The sequence below is a fragment of the Paroedura picta genome, chromosome 4 (assembly GCF_049243985.1).
Source record: "Paroedura picta isolate Pp20150507F chromosome 4, Ppicta_v3.0, whole genome shotgun sequence".
Lineage (NCBI taxonomy): Eukaryota > Metazoa > Chordata > Lepidosauria > Squamata > Gekkonidae > Paroedura > Paroedura picta.
In genome coordinates, this window is record NC_135372.1 from 140525758 (window position 1) to 140541145 (window position 15388).

General features: G+C 49.7%; 1 non-coding gene across 1 annotated transcript; it reads right to left on the reverse strand.

Moving 5' to 3' along the window:
- Positions 1-7188: 7188 nt before the first annotated feature.
- Positions 7189-7265, reverse strand: TRNAA-GGC (transfer RNA alanine (anticodon GGC)). The gene has a single exon. It is a non-coding gene; the product is annotated as a tRNA-Ala (tRNA).
- Between the last annotated feature and the right edge of the window lie 8123 nt (positions 7266-15388).

Sequence of the window (15388 nt, forward strand, 5' to 3'; positions counted from 1 at the left end):
TTCAAGCAAAGGTTGGATGCACACTTTTCTTGGATGCTTTAGGATGCTTTGGGCTGATCCTGCGTTGAGCAGGGGGTGGGACTAGATGGCCTGCATGGCCCCTTCCCCCTCTAGGGTTCTAGGAGTCTAGTTCAGCAGTGGAAGGGGCTGCCTAAGGAGGTGGGGAGCTCCCCCTCACTGGCGGTCTTCAAGCAGTGGCTGGACAGATCCTTATCCTGGATGCTTGAGGCTGATCCTGTGTTGAGCAGGGGGTTGGACTAGATGGCCTGTATGGCTCCTTCCAACTCTATGATTCTGTGATTCTGAGTTGCTGTGGCTCCATTCAGCACCACTGGATAAATATGAGGAGTTACAACCAGAGTTGAAGATTGGAGGTAGAGTTGCCAACTCTAGGGTGGGAAATATCTAGAGACTTTGGGGAGAATGTGGGATTTGGGGCAGGGACGGGACCTCAGTGGAGTATAATGCTATGGAGTCCACCCTCCCAAGGAGCCACTTTCTCAGGGGGACCGATTTCTTTAGTTTGAAGATGAGATGTAATTCCAGGGGATCCCCAGGTCCCACCTGGAGGCTGGCATCCTTAGATGAAGGGATGAAGCACTGGCTGCTGAAAGAATAAATACATAGCTTTGTTGAGAAGAGGAACAACTTTGTAAAGACAATGTCATGGCCCCTCCTGCCAGCTGTGAGAGCTCCTCTGAGGAAGAGCTGGACATGTCTGCAAGGACAGTACAGGCACCTGAAATTAATCAGCTCCCCGCCCAGCCAGAAACAAGCAGCAGGGCATTTGAGATGGAAAATACTCAGCCAGATGTAGTTAGTCAGGCTTCTGTCAGTTCAAGAGCCTCTTGTGGCGCAGAGTGGTAAGGCAGCAGACGTGCAGTCTGAAAGCTCTGCCCCTGAGGCTGGGAGTTCAATCCCAGCAGCCGGCTCAAGGTTGACTCAGCCTTCCATCCTTCCGAGGTCGGTAAAATGAGTACCCAGCTTGCTGGGGGGTAAACGGTAATGACTGGGGAAGGCACTGGCAAACCACCCCGTATTGAGTCTGCCATGAAAACGCTGGAGGGCGTCGCCCCAAGGGTCAGACATGACTTGGTGCTTGCACAGGGGATACCTTTACCTTTTTACCTGTCAGTTCTGACTCTTCTCCTCCAGCTTGTAGGTGCAGATAGAGACTTAGGGTAGAAATACAGAACAGGCAAAAATCTGCCTGTGTGCAAAGCCAGTGTTGCTTGCAGAAAGCAAGCTCTAAATAGTTGCAGAAGCAACCCCCAGGTAAATGGCACACTAATATTTTGGACACTTCTGGCTCTGGTAATCCCCTAGGCTTGATTTCTTGGCTTGTTAATGACTCCAATAATCGGGACACTCCTTTCAGGATAGCTGTGGCTGCAGGAACTTTAGTTCCAGTTCCGACTATGTTCAGCAACTGCTCCAATTCAAGGTCTCTCCTCTGAACCAGCACTGCTGCTGTGGCAGCAGCACACCTGACCTGACCACCAGCACAGAAAGAGAGGAGAGTAATAGTTCCAACTGTTTAGCTGACTAATAATTCTTGTAGAGGCAATGAAAGAGGAAGTGTGCTCAAAGGAGCAGGAAGTCTTTAAAGGCAGTTGGGAGATTATTGGGAAAACACCAGGAAGTCCCTGATTTAAATATGCCAACTACAAATCTTCTTTGTTGATGCTCCCAGTAGGATATTCTTCATATGCTTTTGATTCATGCGCGCTGCATAGTCCGGGGTTCATAACAGTAGCACTGTGAACAGGATTCCTGCAAGAATTGATGCTCTGAGATACCAAGGGAGGAGAGAGAAAGAGACAGGTGTGTTGGACAGCCTCCTTCCTAGCCAGCTCCTCCAAGAGCGAGGGAGTTTGGTCACAAATCACTTAGAGCTCCCTGCGGTTTGGCCAGAAGCAGTTCAAGTCACTCCCCTCCTACTGATGTGGCAATAGCTCTAGAGAGGCTGAAGCTGGAAACGTTGTCAGCAAAGGGGGGGGGAACAGAGTGCTCACTTGCTGTCCTGGCTTCTGCCAGCCGCTCCGAAAACAGCTGTGCCGGGAACATGGAAGAAAATTGCTCCCCGACGGATTTTGGTGGCTGCAATAAAGGAAAAGCAGAAGGCCAGTCTGCCGCGATGCTCTGGCATGCGGCTCAGAAAAATGGCTGTGCTGAAAACTGTGGGGCCTCAAGGCAACTGAGGACCAGCATGAAGCAAAGAGGGAAATCCCCAGGCCCACATGGCCAACCAGATATCCTCTTGTGTACACCCTGGCCCAGGACTTGCAAACTGGGGTCGTGACTTCTAGCGTGGTGTCATAGGTAAAAGCAGCAGGTGAGGCAGGTTTGATTCCCCACTCCTCCACATGCAGCCAGCTGGGTGACCTTGGGCTAAGTCAGATTGATGTAGTGAGAGCCAGCTTGGTGTTGTGGTTAGGAGGTGCAGACTTCTGATTCCTCCCCCACATGCAGCCAGCTGGGTGACCTTGGGCTTGTCACAGCACTGATAAAGCTGTTCTGACTGAGCAGTGATATCAGGGCTCTCTCAGCCTCACCCACCTCACAGGATGTCTGTTGTGGGGAGAGGAAAGGGAAGGCGATTGGAAGCCACTTTTCTCAGGTAGAGAAAAGTGGCATATAAGAGCCAACTCTTCTTCTTCTTCTAGTCCTGTTAGAGCCGTTCTCACAGAGCAGTAATCTCAGGGCTCTCTCAGCCCTACCTACCTCACAGGGTGTCTGATGTGGGGGAAAGGGAAGACAATGATAAGCCACTTTTTCTTCAGGTACTAAAAAGTGGGGTACAAAAATCCAGCTGTTCTTATATTGTCCTCCTCTCTGCCATTTTGTCCTCACAGCAACTCTGTGAGGTAGGTTAGATTGACAGTCTGTGACTGGCCTGAGCTCACCCAATTAGTCTCTGTAGGAGGGGGGGGGGTGGAATTCGGCCCTGGAATTTCCCAGTTCCTCAGATTAGATTTAGCAACTGGCGGAGCACCTACAGCATCGTTTGGTTCACGGTTTCACCTATCACACTCAGCAGAAGAGCATAGCATCATGCCATTCTCATGACGAGATACCTGGCTTGATAGTGGTGCACGCGGAAAGGACTTGAGAGTCGTGATTGACAGTGAGTTGAAGATGAGCCAACGGTGTGATACGGCAGCAAAGAAGGCGAATGCGATCTTAGGCTGCATTGCAAGGAGCATAGAATCTAGAGCAAAGGACGTTAGAATTCCATTCCCTTTTGGAAGACTGTGCCCAGTTCTGGGGGGCCGGAGCTCAAGAACGACAAGACAAGTTGGAAGATATTCGAAGAAGAACAACGAGGATGGATGAGGAGTTAGAATCCAGGCCTTACAAGGAGAGGTGGAGAGAGCTGGGGATGTGTTGCTTGGAGAAGAGGAGGGCCGTGTGTGTGTGTGTGTGTGTGTGTGATAGCACAGCTGTGTTTAACTACGTCAAAGATAGACATGTCAAAGAGGGGGCTAACAGCCTTCAATACAATGACCAGGAGCCAGGGCTTCAAATGAGTGGAAAGGAGGTTCCACTGAAATATTAGGAAGCATTTCCTGATGGGGAGGGCTGTTTGTAGGTGGAACAAGCTCCCTGAAAGAGTGGTGGACGTCTCCTTCATTGGAAGTTTTGAGGAGATTGGATGAGCACCCGTCAGGTGCGGGTGATTTTCAAGTTCCCGAGAAGGTGAGGGGCTGGACTGGATGGCCCTTGGTGGTCTCTTCCAGCTCGGTGGGCGATTCTGATTCTGACGCCAAATGCTGACGTCTTGGAGCACTCGGCAACTTTGCCCACCGCTGCTTTCAAAAGCGCCAATCCATGGCTCATGCTCCATGCATGCTCTCCCTTCCCTGAATGACTTCCATGCTTCCAATTAGCAAAGATTTCTACGCAAAGGCCAAATCTATGACAAAGAGGCATGCATCTGAAAGTAGCCAGACAATTATCGGGAGGCGCTGTTTGCCAGGGGTTGTGCTTGTGTTTGTTTGGAATTAAGCTGAAAGTCAAATATCTTAAAAAATAAAAAAAACCTTTCTTATTTCTGGAGGCTCTGAAAGGGAGGGCGGGGGAGAAGAATGCAGGCAAGGTGGAATTAGAACTGCCCTCCGGAAGAGAACCGCTCTTGAATGAACCCACCAATTTCCAAAAGGCAAACAAAACTCTCAAGGTGAAGGAAAAGGGTGACTTTGCGATGCTGGGGGGGGGGGAAGCACTCGCTGTTGCCGTAGCAACCTGGAAGATGAAAGTCCGGGGCAGCATCCTGTTTCTGTCCTATTTTATGGAACATTCCATCCATCCAGCTGAAATGGTCCCACCTAGGAGCCCCTCCGTCCAGGCCACATTCGTGTAAAGACGCCTGACCTTTCCGTCTCTTGCATTAACAATGAGGGCACAATTAGAAAAAAGCACACACATGCGCACACCCCAAATTGAGCATGGAACATGGTGTGCTGAGACTCTTACTCCAGCGAAAAGGGGGAGGAGGGGATAAGTTCCTGATCGGAGGAGAGCGACAACCAGTTTTGCAGGGACCGGTTTCCGGCTAGCTGTATGTGAAACTTGAGATATCAAATTAGTCATCAAGGGCGCCCGGGTTGGGTTTGATCTTTTAACTGTGTTTATTTAAAACATGTCAGCCTTAATACAAAGTGCCGGCTGGTCAACGCCGTTGTCTTATTCCCTATAGCAAGCTATGAATGCAAAAGCTGGGCCCTGAAGAAGGAAGACAGGAGGAAAATAGATGCTTTAGAATTATGTTGTTGGAGACGAATGCTGAGAATACCCTGGGCAGCCAAAGTTACCAACAAGTTAGTTTTAGAGAGGAGCAAACCAACTATGTCATTATTACGGCTGAAGCTCACTTACTTTGGACACATCACTCGATCAGACTCATTAGAAAAATCATGAATGCTCAGCATGGTCATTGGCAAAAGGAAATGTGGTCACCAAAGGATCAGCTGGCTCGACACGATCAAAGCCGACACAGGGATGACCATGAACCAACTGAAAGAAGTGGCCAGAGAGAGGGGCACATGGTGAAGACTTTCCTATAGAATCGCCGAGGGTCGGACATGACTGAACCTCATCAAAACATGTCTAGCCTGCTTGCCCGCCGGCGTGGTATAATGGTTAAGAGCTGCACACTCTAATCTGGAGAACTCCCCTGCTCCTCCGCCACAGGACGCCTGCTGGGTGACTTTGGGCCGGTGGCAGTTCTCTCAGGACTCTCTCGGCTCCATCTGCCTCACAAGGTGCTTGTTGTGGAGAGAGCAGATGGGGTTAAGAGCTGTGGATTCTAATCTGGAGAACCGTGGTTGGTTCCCCACTGTTTCTATGAAGCCTGCTGGGTGATATTGGGCCCGTCATGGTTCTCTCGGCTCCACCTGTTGTGGGGAGAGAAAGGGAAGGTGAAGAAGAAGGAAAAGAGTTGTTTTTTATACCTCGATTTTCATTACTCAAAGGAGACTCAAAGTTGCTCACAGTGGCCTTCCCTTTCCTCTCCCCACAACAGACACCCTGTGAGGGAGGTGAGGTTGAGAGAGCCCTGAGATTACTGAAGAAGAAGAAGAGTCGGTTCTTATATGCCGCTTTTCTCTACCTGAAGGAGTCTCAAAGTGGCTTACAATCGCCTTCCCATTCCTCTCCCAACAACAGACACCCTGTGAGGGAGGGGAGGCTGAGAGAGCCCTGAGATTACTGAAGAAGAAGAAGAGTCGGTTCTTATATGCCGCTTTTCTCTACCTGAAGGAGTCTCAAAGTGGCTTACAATCGCCTTCCCATTCCTCTCCCCACAACAGACACCCTGTGAGGTGGGTGAGGTTGAGAGAGCCCTGATGTTACTGAAGAAGAAGAAGAGTTGGTTCTTATATGCCGCTTTTCTCTACCTGAAGGAGTCTCAAAGTGGCTTACAATCGCCTTCCCTTTCCTCTCCCCACAACAGACACCCTGTGAGGGAGGTGAGGCTGAGAGAGCTCTAAGAGAACTGGGATAGGCCCAGGGTCACCCAGCTGGCTGCATGTGGAGGAGGAGCGGGGAATCAAACTCAGTTCTCCCGATTAGAGGCTGCCACTGTCAACCGTGACACCATGCTGGCTTTCGCTACACCCTGCTGGTTGATTGGAAGCTGGGTTTTTTGACTTCTTTGAACCAGAGAGTGCTCCTTCTCCTCTTCTTTCTCCTCCTCCTTTCACCAACTGTGTCGAGCCAAGCCAATGTCTCTTTTGTCTGCCCATTGCGCTCTGGGAAAAAATATTTTGCCAGAAATATTTGTTATCTGGTATCAAATATTTGGCCCTCACCCAAGTGGCTCAGGCTTGCTTGATCTCATCAGATCTTGGCAGGTCACCCGGATCAGCCCTGGCTGATATTGGGACGGGAGAGCCCCAATATAGTCCAGGGTTGCTACGGAGAGGCAGGCAAGGACAAGCCACCTCTGAATGGCCCAGGTTGGCCCAATCTTGGCAAAGCTTGGAAGCTAAGCAGGGTCAGCCCTGGTGAAAACTTGGATGGGAGACCACCAGAAAAGTTCAGGGTTGCTATGTAGAGGCAGGCAAAGGAAACTACCTCTGAATGCCTGCCCTGACCTGGGTGGTCCAGGCTAGCCCAATCTGGTCAGATCTCAAAAGCTAAGCAGGGTCAGCCCTGGTGAATACTTGGATGGGAGACCACCAGAAAAGTTCAGGGTTGCTATGTAGAGGCAGGCAAAGGAAACTACCTCTGAATGCCTGCCCTGACCTGGATGGTCCAGGCTAGCCCAATCTGGTCAGATCTCAAAAGCTAAGCAGAGTCCATCCTGGTGAAAACTTGGATGGGAGACCACCAAGGTCAGAATGCAGAGGCAGGCGAGCCTCTCTTAGTGTCTTGCCATGAAAACCATACAGAGTCTCTATGCATCACAGTCGCTAGGAGCGTGGGGCCAGAGAACTGATGTTCATGGTGTGCTAATCGAAAAAGCTTGCTACACAGTGGGCAGCTCAGCTTCGGCATTACTCTTTGGCGGTTGGCTTCATGGACATGTGGAGCTACCTTCTACTGAATCAGCGCCGTGGTGCGTTAAGGTCAGCATTGTCAACTCAGACTGGTAGCTGCTCTCCAAGATTTCTGGTGGAAGGCTTTCCCATCACCTGAGTCTCAGGCATAGGTCTTTCCCATCACCTACTGTTTGGTTCTTTCAACTGGAGATGCCGGGGATTGAACCCGGGACCTTCTGCATGCCAAGCAGAGGCTCTACCCCTGAGCCACAGCCTCTCTCCTTGGCTCTTCAGTGTCTCAGGCAGAAGTCTTTCCCATCACCTGCTGTGTGAACCTGGTGTCAGGAACCAAGTATTTGAGACCCAGCAGATTCACTCTGCAGACATCACTCTCGAGCTTCAGGATGAAGTTTTAGGGAAAAGTCTTTATTGGGAGAATCAGGACAGGGATCAGCATATCGGGTAAGCTCTTAGGCAGAAATCTTGACAGTGACACCGAGGAGGGGGGTTGCATAGAATTTGCACCTGGGCCTGGAAAGGAGGGCATAGAAATGGCTTTTGGCAGGAACCTGGATTCACACAGGAAAAGGGCAATAGTGTCCTCGAAGGTGCCAAAACAGCTTAGCCGGCCATCTGGTGTTTAGACTACCTTGCTGGGGAGGACAGACTTGGAGCAAGGAGATAAGAGAATAGAGCAGGATGGGCCTTTGAAATGTACGGGGGGAGATGGGAGGGGTTCTGCTGAGAGGACCCGGGGGATGCCACAACTCAGGGGGAGATCCGGGAGCATAAAGAAATAAAACAACCTCAAAGAAGACGAGAATCCCGGGTCAGGAACTAGGGGTTCAAGACACCTGGTTTTTTTATATTGATTCCAAACACTGTTATATAATCTTATGGGGGGGGGCATTTTCAGAACTCCTTGGATCCATTAAAAGAGGAGGGGACCCCCCACTCTACACACACAGTTTATTCTTTCCATTTTGCTCTGCACCATCATTCTGCACACGTTGAACAATGCACTTTCAATGCACGTTAGAAGGAGATTTTTTGGCGTAGGTGAATCCGGCTTCACGAGCACATTGAGGCTGCATTCTCCGGCGTGTGCGGAATGACAGAAAATCATTCTATATTGCAGAGCGCTGGTGCTCCGAAGGGAATAGGGGCGTTTCTCCCCCTCACTCTATTTAGTTGTTCGGCATTCCTAGGGAGAGCTCGGAACACTTTACGTGCAGCTCCCCAGGTAGTCTCCCACTCAACAAACTCCCGCGGCTGGCCTGCCTGGTTTCCAGAGGAGAACCATGTAATGTGGCAGCAGCCTAAGTGGTAGGCTGTCAGAATTAACAAACGGCAGCACAGAATGCTAAACAGATCGGTGCAACCAGCTAAAGAGCTCTTGAGTCTTGCACGCCCCCAGTCAATCAATCGAAATGGAGTCCCCAGTTGAACCAGAGATCTCACGCTTCCCTCTGGTGGCAGGAATTGGGCGACTTTATAGAGTTGCTTCTTTTGTATCCTGCTTTTTTACTATCCAGAGAAGTCTCAAAGTGGCCTACCCTTCCTCTCCCCAATATGGATACCCTGTGAGGTAGGAGAGGCTGAGAGAGCTCTGAAAGAAATTGTGACTGGTCCAGGGTCACCCAGTATGTCTCATGTGACTCATAGAAACATAGAGTTGGAAGGGACCTCCTGGGTTATCTAGTCCAACCCTCTGCATTATGTAGGACACCCACAACCCTCTTGCTCACCCACTGTCACCTGCCACCCCCTTGAGCCTTCACAGAATCAGCCTCTCCGTCTGATGGCTCTCCAGCTTCTGCTTAAAAATCTCCAAAGATGGAGAACCCACCACCTCCTGAGGAAGCCTGTTCCTCTGAGAATCCACTCTGTCAGGAACATCTTCTAGAGGTTTAGACGGAATTTCCTAGAATCATAGAATCTGGGTCATCTAGTCCAACCCCCTGCACTATGCAAGACACTCACAACCCTCTCGCTCCTCCACTGTCACCTGCCACCCCCTTGAACCTTCACAGAATCAGCCTCCCTGCCAGATGGCCATCCAGCCTCTGTTTAAACATTTCCAAAGAAGGAGAACCCATGGTAGGGTCACTCTGGATCAATCATGCATGTTGCAGAGGGAACATTGAAAGCGCCCAAAATCAAAACGGAAGTCGAATTCCGTGTGGACGGCAGGGATTTATTCGAGCTGGGAGTGGGTAAAAGCCCTGTGCAGACTACACCCAAGATCTCAGGCAGAGGTCTGTCACATTACCTCCTATCTGATCCTTCTTCCTGGAGATGCTGGGGATTGAACCAGAGGCCTTCCCACACGCCAAGCGGATGCTCTACCACTGAAACAGTCCCTCAAGGAGTACTGTCTACTCAGACTAGCAGTGACTCTCCAGGCAGAGGTCTTTCCCTTCATCTCCCACCTGATCTTTTTAACTGGAGATGCCGGGGATTGATCCTGGGACTCTACCACAGGACCAGTTTGAATCCTGCTGTTTTGCTACAAAGGCTGACCAACCCTCTGTTCACTTGGTGTTGCAGTTTAGAATCATAGAATCATAGAGTTGGACGGGGCCATAGAGGCCATCTAGTCCAACCCCCTGCTCAACGCAGGATCAGCCCAGAGCATCCTAAAGCATCCAAGAAAAGTGTGTATCCAACCTTTGCTTGAAGACTGCCAGTGAGGGGGAGCTCACCACCTCCTTAGGCAGCCTATTCCACGGCTGAACCACTCTGACTGTGAAAAAAAATTTTAAAATTTCTTTTTAAAATCTTTAATTCCCCGCTCGTCCTCCACGTTCAGCCAACTGGGTCACCTTGGGCTAGTCACAGTCCTGTTAGAGCTGTTCTCACAGAGCAATTTTGTCAGAGATCTCTCAGCCTCCCCCCCCTCACAGTGTGTCTGTAGTGGGGAGAGGAGGGGAAGGCCCTTGTAAGCCACTCTGTGACTCCTTCAGGTGGCGAAAAACAGGCTATAAAAACAAACTCCTTCTTCTTTGCTCCGGATCGAGGTCTCACAAATAGCTCTGCCTCAGCCCGCCCCGTCCCACCCACTGCGCGGCATCCGAAGCGGCTGTTCTGCTCGGCGCTTCTGAGAATTTGCTGAACCGAGGACATTAGCAGCCCTTTGGGTCCTGATGACAAAGCGAGCAAACAGAAGCTGATTAATATTTCCCTTTATTACAATTAATTGCCTCAACGTGCCGTGGTTAGGATGCGTTGGCAAGGCATCAGCCTTTGTTCCGCCCCATTACACGGGAGTACCACCGTCATGACGGGCGGCTGCCGCTTGTTTGTGCCGAGGAGGTCGGCTGTGGGTTGAGGCAAAACAAAATATTTCGACGGGGCTTGGGAAGAACGGTTTGTTTACCTCTCTCCTGTTTCCCTAAATAATCCGGGGAGAAGCGTCACAATTATCGGAAGGGACAATGGTGCCCGATCAATTGTACTGTTTGTTCCCTCTGAGTTGTTTAATGCTTTTTTTTTTTTTCACAGCACCCAGGCCTGAAATATCACTTTCCTGGAAATGAGACGAGCAGGTTCATTCGATATAGTGAGAGTTCTCTTTTCACCGCAATCTGGCCGACCGGGCACGGCAGGGAGGTATCATAGAATCATAGAATCATAGAGTTGGAAGGGGCGATAGAGGCCATCTAGTCCAACCCCCTGCTCAACGCAGGATCAGCCCAAAGCATCCTAAAGCATCCAAGAAAAGTGTGTATCCAACCTTTGCTTGAAGACTGCCAGTGTCCTCTCTATCAGCCTGTTTTCTGTTGCCCCAGAGGGTATGAAGAAAAGTTGGGGGAGCTTGGTCTGATTAGCCTGGAGAGGAGGCAATTGAGAGGGGATCCTATAGCCATCTTCAAGTATTTAAAATGGAGCAGAGTTGTTCTCTCTTGCCCTGGAGGGACAGACCAGAATCGATGGAATGAAATTAATTCAAAAGAAATCCCGTCTAAACCTCCGGAAAAAGTTCCTGACAGTTAGAGTGGTTCCTCAGTGGAACAGGCTTCCTCGGGAGGTGGTGGGTTCTCCATCTTTGGAAATTTTTAAATAGAGGCTGGAGAGCCATCTGACAGAGAGGCTGATTCTGTGAAGGCTCAAGGGGGTGGCAGGTGACAGTGGATGAGCGATAGGGTTGTGGTCGTCCGGCATAGTGCAGGGGGTTGGACTAGATGACCCAGGAGATCCTTCCAACTCTATGATTCTATGATTCTATTCTATAAGATCAGCATTTCTGTCAGATGACTATCTATCCTCTGCTTAGAAACGTCCAAAGAAGAGAACCCACCACCTCCCGAGGAAGCTCTCACTGTCAGCAATTTCTCCCGGATGTTTAGACGGGATTTCTTTTGTATTAATTTCATCCCATTGGTTCTGATCTGACTGTCTGGGGCAACAGAAAACACAAATGCCTCTCTTCCGCAGCACTATGTCAAAGCAAATTTCTCAGCGAGGAGAAAGCGTTAAAGCAGCGAGCTCTCTTGAAAACAGTCTTTATTTCTTCTGGTGCAAAAAATGGGAATACAGACATCTGAAGCGCCACTCTCTGAAGCATTATCACCCGCCGTACACAGACAGGCTTAATTACTGTTTTCAAAACCTGCACTCTGGCTGGCCAGAGACGACAGCCGGATGAAAGCGGTGCGGTTTCGTCTGTGAGGCTAGCAAGGACAGCGGTGCCCCTTTCAGCCGTCTTTATACTCTCGGTTTCTGGCCTTTAAATCAGCGGCACCTGGGGAAGCGGCAGGCGGATAAAAGCAGCCAGCTGTTGAAAGATGTACTTGGCCATTTCATTTCACAGCCTCTTCAAACGGAGGCAGACGGAATGTTTGGAGTGATAAGTGAGGGGCCACGAGCCTCTCCCCAGAGGGCTCCTCTCCTTCCTGTTGACCCCAAAGTGACTGAAATTCTGCTGCACAAAAATTGGCTTTCTTTCTTTCTTTCTTTCTTTCTTTCTTTCTTTCTTTCTTTCTTTCTTTCTTTCTTTCTTTCTTTCTTTCTTTCTTCCTTCCCTCTCTCTTCCCTTCCTTGCCTCCTGGCTTCCATGCTCCCTTCCTCCCTTCCTTCCTATCTCTCTCTTTCTTCCTTCATCCCTTTTCTTCCCTCGCTCTTGCCTTCCTTGCTCCCTCCCTTCCTCCCTCCCCTTTCCTTCCCTCCTTCTTCCCTTCCTTGCTTCATTGCTTCCTTGCTTCTATGCTACCTCCTCCCCGATTTTTAGACCACCCTCCCAGCAGGCCGGCTGACTTTGCCCCTCTTGTGTGGCAGATGGACAGAAACTTGGCAGATTACTGGAGACGGAGATGCTCAAAGCCCCACTGCTTGTCCTTGGGTTCCGCCTGCAAATTGGAAACAGATTTTTGTCCTTGTCAATCTGCTCGAGCCTGTTTGCCAGGTTGCCTTTGGTGTTATCCCCACCGCACCGCAAGAGCAGGAGGCATTCGAGCGGGAGTTCATGTATTTCGGAGTCAAGGGGAATCTGAAGGCCTGGACTCCGGAGAGAGGCACTGTCTAAGTATGCAGAAAAGCTGAGCACACGCTGCTTAAGAACAAAATAGGTTTATGGAAGAATAGAACAGACTTGATAGGAAAGGGTAATTGGGAATGCTTCTGGTATTCTAGCCCTGCTGGTGGACCTCCTGAAGGTCCCTGGGTTTTGGACACTGTGCCACAGAGTATAGAACTAGACAGGCCATTGACCTGATCCAACATGGCTTCTCTTATGTGAGCGGAGGTCCATGAGTGAGTATTATATGGGGTTGATATCCATGAGTGATTATTAGCCACAAGGTATAGATGGAATACTCTGTCTAGGGCAATGATGCTCTGTATCTTTGGTGTTTGGGGGAGAACCATGGAAGGACTTCTGGTGACCCCTTGGTGGACCTCCTGATGTCCCCTGGATTTTGGACACTGTCACAGAGTGTAGAACTAGACAGGCCATTGACCTGATCCAACATGGCTTTTCTCATGTGGCTAGAGGCCCACGAGTGACTATTATCCACAAGGTATAGCTGGAATACTCTGTTTAAGGCAATGATGCTCTGTACCCTTGGTGCTTGGGGGACAACTATGGAGGGGCTTCTGGTGGTTCCCCTGGTGGACCTCTTGATGTCCCCTGTGCTTTGGCCACTGTGTGACACCGAGTGTCGGACTGGATGGACCACTGGCCTGAGCCAACATAGATTCTCTGACGTTCTTACATTCGTAACCTTCTGTGTCTTCAAGCTACCAACATTCAGCTCAGACATGTTCTGCAGTACAGAAGACAAGGGTAGATTTGGGATTACGGAGTAATGAACGTACGAAGCGAACGTCGATTTCACGGCAGGCAATTAGGACGAGACAATTGTCGGATCAGTGTTCATTATGCCTTTCCTTGTTCCCCTCGGTGCTCGGAGCGGACTGTTTCTTCTCGCAGTCAGGCTCAACGTCACCCAGGTGTGCCGGCTCTCCAGAACTGCAAAGGGTCTTTTCCGATGTGATAATTGGGCATGTGCAGTCGCAAAGAGGGCTGATGATGTCTTTGCATGTAGGCCTGGCAGGAGCTTGATGGAATGAGACAGACGATGTTCATCTCTCAAATAACTTGAAGTTCAATCGGGAGAACAACTGAGCAAGACCTCCTCTTCTCTGCACATGAATTCAGCGACTTTAGCTCAGGTGTCCGGCAGAGACAAGCCGAATGTTTTAATATTCTGGAGTTCTGGAGGCCTCACTTCAAGTAGGAAATGGATAAAATTGAAAGGGTACAGAGGAGAGCGAGGAAGATGATCTGGGGCCAAGGGACCAAGCCCTATGAAGATAGGTTGAGGGACTTGGGAATGTTCAGCCTGGAGAAAAGGAGGTTGAGAGGGGACATGATAGCCCTCTTTAAGTATTAGAAAGGTTGTCACTTGGAGGAGGGCAGGAGGCTGTTTCTGTTGGCTGCAGAGGAGAGGACACGCAGTAATGGGTTTAAACTACAAGTACAACGATATAGGCTAGATATCAGGAAAAAATGTTCACAGTCAGAGTAGTTCAGCAGTGGAATAGGCTGCCTAAGGAGTTGGTGAGCTCCCCCTCACTGGCAGTCTTCAAGCAAAGGTTGGGTACACACTTTTCTTGGATGCTTTAGGATGCTTTGGGCTGATCCTGCATTGAGCAGGCGGTTGGACTAGATGGCCTGTATGGCCCCTTCCAACTCTATGATTCTATGATTCTATATGCCAGGTCTGCAGTCTGCATGACTGTGTGTGGATTTTTTTTAATGGGTTTTAATTGAGGTTTTATCGGATGTGGGAGTTTTATTTTGTAACCTGTCATGGGCTGGCTTGTTGGGAGTGGCAGGAAATAAGCCAACAAACAAACAAACAAACAAACAGATTCCTCTGCATATTTAAGGAGAAGCGTTGGTTTTATACCTCACTTTTCACTACCCAAAGGCATCTCAAAGTGGCTTACAATTTCCTACCCTTTCTCTCCCCACAACAGACATCCCTGTGAGGTAAGTGAGGCTGAGAGAGATCTAAGAGAACTGCCCTGCAAGAACAGATCTCAGAGAACTGTGACTGGCCCAAAGTGACCCAGCTGCCTGAATGTGGAGGAGTGGGGAATCAAACCCAGTTCTCCAGGTTACAGTTTGCTCCTTTTAACCACGACACTACGCAGGTGGTCAGGGGGGTGGGCAGCTTTCTGACAAGAGGTCTGATTTTGCTCTGGAATGACTGGCAATTGGCAGAGTTGGTGATATGGACAAAGGATATTAAATGAAAAAAAAGATGGTACTTTATTTAGTCCTTTTATTTATTCCTGTCCCTTTAGGCTGTGCCTTAGTGGTAGACCATCTTCTTGGCGTGCAGAAGGTTCCAGGTTCAATCCCCACCTACGGGTGTCCCAAAATAGTTTACAAACACCGTTCCTTTCCTCTCCCCTCAGTAGACACCCTTTGAGGTCGTTGGGGCTGAGAGAGCTCTGAGAGAACTGAGATGGAATAACAGCTCTAGGTGAACAGTGACTAGCCCAAGGTCACCCAGCTGGCTTCATGTGGAAGAAGAGTGGAGCATCAAACCTGACTCTCTGACTTAGAGCCCTTGAACCACAGTACTAGGCTGGCTCTCAATTAGAAGAACTTCACCCAAATTGCAGAGGAGGTACATCAGCTGCTATCAAAACATTAATTCTCTGGCTAAGTGGGAACCTCCCTTGATTACCCTGATTAGCGAAGCCAGGAAATTTGCCACTCTGTCTGCCTCCTGCCTCCCTCCTGCCACCCACTTCAGGTCTCAGAAGGGCTCCGTCAATATTGTTCGGGTGTGATTCAGAGACCAGCCCCGCACTCATCTGTGCCAGTTCTGCACGGGCTGCAGTCATGGGATGTGGAGCTAAAATTAAAATATCGCCTCGTTGCTTCAGTC